The sequence below is a fragment of the Salarias fasciatus genome, chromosome 4, assembly GCF_902148845.1.
Source record: "Salarias fasciatus chromosome 4, fSalaFa1.1, whole genome shotgun sequence".
NCBI classification, from domain to species: domain Eukaryota; kingdom Metazoa; phylum Chordata; class Actinopteri; order Blenniiformes; family Blenniidae; genus Salarias; species Salarias fasciatus.
The window spans coordinates 24,913,958-24,919,406 of record NC_043748.1 but is presented as its reverse complement, the minus strand read 5'-3'; the positions used below and the strand labels follow the sequence as shown (position 1 = coordinate 24,919,406).

Below are 5,449 nucleotides of genomic sequence, written 5' to 3'. Positions count from 1 at the left end.
TAAACATGCACCTGGGTCAAACTGACCCAGGAACATCATTGCTGTTCCTAAAAAATGAGCATAATAGGAGGGTTGAAGTCATTCATTTTTTCGTAATTTTACACTTTTCTGTTTTCTCTTTATGAAGATAATTTTCTCCTTTTTGAAGCTTCATTCAACACTTTAACTCCTCTCATCGTTAAAATCTCAGTCATTTCTTTCATTTCTTCGTCTTAAAGTTTGCTCACTTCTTATGTTTTGATGAACACTTGAACTGCTTTCAATACTAATTATACGTATATATTATACATTTATTTTAATTATATAAGTTTTACTTCAAATTGATAAGGACAATATTAGAGATAAGAAAGACAAAATGAACTGGTCTTCACAAAACAGCGAATGTATAAATGGGAAAAAAATAAAATATATTTTTACAGTGTGTAATTATTCAGACCACATCAGACAGGTTTGGAATTTAAGCATGGTTTAATTTTTGATTTTCAATTTAAATCAGTACATTTTATCTGGTTGATGAAATGTCATTTTCTCTCATAGAAGATGAAAAATTATTTAGAAATGTGTGAAAAAAAATGACTAAGATGCAACAAGAAAATCCAGTCAGTTGGAGTAACTTCAATAAGAATTGTGGGAATAAAGTCAGAATTCTGAGAGGTGTTCATGGAGCCCGTTCAGGTTTAAAAGGTAATACTTGGGCATTTGTAGGCTTCTTTTCTTGAACTCTAAAATGTTAATGTTTTCTATTTATTTGTATCATATGATTACTGTCCAGTTTTTATGATACAAGAATGATTAATGATACAATATATTGAATTTTTTTAAGCTTCTTTCATCGCTCAGACTTTTACTTTCAATTTGTAACCATTTTCTTCTTAATTAGAACAAATGAATCCTCTTTATTCGTCCTCTTCATGTAACAATAATACAGAAACACTCGTTTCAGACTGATTTTCTACTCACCGCTTGTTGTGTTTTTCAGCTCCATTCACACTTTAACCATTTAAATTGCTGTTAACTTCCTATGACAATAACCCAGACTCTTTCTTTCTCCCTTTACCGCCCAGACCGGTCAATACTTGAGCTCCTTTTATTTCTTTATAGTTGTGTTGAAACTCAAACACCTTCTTCTCTTCTTCAGGTGAACTGATTTCTGTTCCTGCTGCTTTCTGACGTTGTTTCTCCGTGTTTCATTGAATGTCTGCTCATCCTGGACTTCATGTGTCTGTGACACAGACAGAGAGCGGCCGATATCTCAGGTTTGTCCTTCAGTCCTTTCGCCGGGAGGCAGCAGTGAACCTGGATGTGTGTGTATAAAGCAACAACAACCACGACACGCCGCTGTGTTCAGGGGTTGTAGTTCCCACCTGTGCGCAGGTGGAGGAAGGCGGAGAGAACAAAAAGCCAACCCACATGCAGATCAGCGTTTACAGCCCGGCTTTGTGTCTCATCTCCCGTCCGGCCCGAGCAGCAGCGTGCCAAAGTTCAGGGCTCACAGCTCGGGACAACAGGAGGAAGAAGACACTGAACTAGATGCTGTGGAGCCGCTTCAGCCTCGGCTCACACGGCGACTGTCACACCGAGACGAGAGGAGGCCAAATCTGAGCTCCGCTGGAAGGCGCAGCACAGCAGGAGGTGAACGCCACACAGATTTATCCATCATTATTAGAAACGCTCCTGCAATGGTTCACCGCCAGGTTAACTTTCAACTTTGTCAAGAGTCGCTTTGTCCTGTCGGGATGTGGACGCCGTGACGGCTCTGTGCAATACTGAATCCACTAATTCTGTATTTTCATACAAATTAATTCAACTCTTCATATTTCCAGAAGATCTGAAGGTAGTCCTAGTTTCAAGGTGAGCTGCAGTCAGTATACACTTTGTTCTTCCTTGATTTTGCAATTTTGACACAATAACACACAACATAACAGTAATAAAGACTACTGTGTGATAAAAGGGAAATCAGATTATCAGTGGAAAATTCAACTCTCAGGGTTGGAGGACGTCTTTTCCTGTCAGAACTTCTTGTTATTTAATTACTGATTAATGATCAGGATCAAAAAAAGATCATTTTGTTAAAAAACACATTTTAGAACAGAATTCCCTGTGAGTGCTAGTGGAAACAAATCAAATGGAGAAAATACTGCTTCAGTGTTATAATAAACACTAATATTAAAGTATCTGAAAACCACTGATGATTATCTGGCACGAGACAGAGCAGGTGTGGAGTTGGTCAAGCTGTTTGAGGGTGGAGGAACCTCCTCCCGAAGACCCTCGATTAGATCGTCTCTGCTACACCCAGCTCATGAGATCAGTGTAAAAGACGGAAACACTGTCCAAATGGTGACCTTCACATTTACATGAATGCATTTTATAGAAACAATATTTCTTTGTAGCTTTGTAACTGAGACGTGCCTTTCATATTAAATTCAACAGCTTGGTGAGGAATTCTAAACCTATTCCTGTTCAGATTTTAAGCTTGTGTGCATCATTCAAACGAAGGTCCAACGCTCCTCCTCCTCTTCTTGCTCCGTCAGCTCGTCTGTGGCTGAAGCCGAAGCCAAACCTCCGTTCATTCATCTTCCTCTGACTGGGAGCAGCATGGCAGGCAGGAAGTCGGCGGTCCTGAGGAGGATCGTCAACAAGGACGGCCACAACAACGTGCGCATCGACAACGTGGAGGGCATGGTGAAGCTGTACCTGCACGACATCTGGACCACGGCGGTGGACATGAAGTGGCGCTACAAGCTCACCCTGTTCGCCTCCACCTTCATCATGACCTGGTTCATCTTCGGGGTCATCTTCTACTTCATCGGCATGGGGAACGGCGACTTCGAGCCGGGCCTGAGCTCCAACCACACGCCCTGCGTTCTGAACGTGGAGACGCTGACGGGGGCCTTCCTCTTCTCGCTGGAGTCTCAGACTGCCATCGGCTACGGTTTCCACTGCATCTCCGAGGAGTGCCCGCTGGCCGTCTTCACCCCGGTGGCCCAGCTCGTCATCACCGGCCTGGCCGAGATCTTCGTCACCGGCGCCTTCCTGGCCAGGCTGGCGCGGCCCAAGAAGCGGGCGGAGGCCATCAAGTTCAGCCAGTCGGCGGTGGTGTGCCGGCGCCGGGGCCAGCTGTGCCTGATGCTGAGGGTGGCCAACATGAGTTAGAGCCTGCTCATCCAGTGCCAGCTGACGGGGAAGCTGTTCCAGTCCAACGTGACGGAGGAGGAGAGCTCGGTGGACTTCCACATGGACTCCAGCGGCGAGAGCCCGTTCCTCATCCTGCCCCTCACCTTCTACCACGTCCTGGACGAGCGCAGACCCCTGTCCGGCCTGACGGCGGAGAACCTGCTCACCCGCGACTTCGAGCTGCTCGTCACCCTCAACGCCACCATGGAGTCCACGGCGGCCACGTGTCAGAGCTGCACCTCCTACGTCCCGCAGGAGATCCTGTGAGGCTACGAGTTCAAGCCGGTGCTGTTCAGCACGCCCAGCGGCCGCTACGTGGCCGACTTCAAGTTCTTCGACAAAGTGCAGGCGAGCAACGACCCGGCGATCGTCAGCAACAACACGGAGAAGCTGAAACTGGAGGACTACAAGAAGGAGTAAACTGTTTATCAGGAAGGCAATGAAATGTTTTTTTAGGTAGCAAAGAGACTGAATAGAAAACGTAAAATACAGGAGAAATTCGTAGCAGCTTGACCAGTGAAATGTGATTTGTAGTTGAAAGGGATATATAAGATAAAGTGATCTAAAACTACAAAACAGCGTCAGTGGAGTTCACAGAATAGCATCCCGTTGGACGTTTCTCTGCAGAAGAAGACATAGATGTGAAAGGGAATGTATTTAATGTGTTCAGCAACTTTAATCATTGCAAAAACCACAAAAATGTACACACCTTTACCACAAAATGTCACGCCCTGTGCCCCTGCACCCATGTGGGGGCGCTCGGGTCCTGTTTTGTGTTGGTCTGCCCTCATGTTCTCCTGCCTGGTCACCTGCCTGCTCCTGTCTGGTCTGTCTCGTTATCTCCCTAATGTGCTCCACCTGTCCTGCCCCCCTATTTAAGTCCTGCTCTCCTGGTGCGTCTTGTCGGCTCCTTGTGCGTCTGTCTTCCTGCGTCCGTGTCCCTGCCTGCACCTCAGCTCTGTTAGCCTTTTCCTGAGTTCCTGACCTCCTGAGTTTTCGGAATAAAAGACCCTTTCCAACCGTGCCTGCTGCCTGCGCCTGGGTCCTTCCACCCTGCACCCATGACACAAAAATGTGTGAGATTTAGAAAAGTTTAAGCTAATCCACCAGAGTTCACATCTTCAATTTAAATCTCTGCATTTGTGTTTTTTTCTACCTTGAAATAAAAACCCAGTTACAGTCTGATCCAGTCATTTCAGTTGATACCTGTTTCAGAATGTTGATCATCCTATCATTAAACGTGAAATCAATAATTCATGCGTATCTGTGAATTGGCTTGTGGACTCTTGAAAAAATACACGAACGAAAAGTTAACTGAATTTGCCAAATGTCACAATACAGATTGTGCTTCTTGCCTTTCAATAAACTGAAGTGATTTAAGCTCCTTGATCACGCAGGAGGTTCTGAATGAATGGGTTTGCTCTGTGCTCGCACAGATTAAAAGCAGAAGCCTCTTCAAGGACAAAACTCGTTCCTCCAGCAGCTCGGCTGTTCAGGCTTTCAGGGTTTGTTATGGAAACATGGTGGAGCGACCAGCAAACTGGAGACGAGTGTTTCTGATCCAAACAACATCTCATCTTTTTCTGTCAGAGACAATAAACTACATTTAGCAATAATTTTGTTGTTATTTTTGATGTGGAACAACTTTTCTTTGTTGCTTGTCTATCAGCAGCTAGACATCCGATATTTGCTCTGATGGACTGGAGCGACACACACATTCTCACTGTAATTAACGAACGGGTGCAGGAAGCTTTTGGTTTTGTCTGTCAGACTGTACAACTCTACTGTATACGTAGAATATGAGCAACAACCCTGGACAAAATATCCTGCAGTCTTGGTCAATTTATAATGTTCTTTTTTTTATTCTTTTTTCTCAATGCACACATACACGCAGACACACACACACACACATTGTGACATAAACTCCATTCTTCTTCTTTTCCAGCGTCGCTGTTCCTTAATAAAAGACACTTTTTTTTAACCTATTTGTGCCTTTTTTTCTTCTAATTTTTTGGGGGGGTTAATTGAATTGTGCCTAGAAATTGTCTCTTTTTTTTGGTTTGGTTTAACCTAAATATGCCTGGAATGTAGCCCTCTTTTTTTTCTTTTCTATCCTAAATTTGTTCTGAATTTCTTCTTCTTTCCCTCTGTCTTCGTTTTCTCCGTCCCCACTTTCCTTTCCATTGTTTTCATGTCCAAATTTCTGTCCAGCTGAGCGAAGTGGATAGAAATCACTTCTTCCAGCTCTTCCAGCTCTTCCCGCTGCAACAGCTGA

The 5,449-nt window shown here is 44.3% G+C and overlaps 1 pseudogene; it reads left to right on the top strand.

The window, feature by feature from the left end:
- The first annotated feature begins 1,489 nt into the window (after positions 1 to 1,489).
- Positions 1,490 to 3,647, top strand: LOC115387414 (ATP-sensitive inward rectifier potassium channel 15-like; annotated as a pseudogene).
- The last annotated feature ends 1,802 nt before the right edge of the window (positions 3,648 to 5,449 follow it).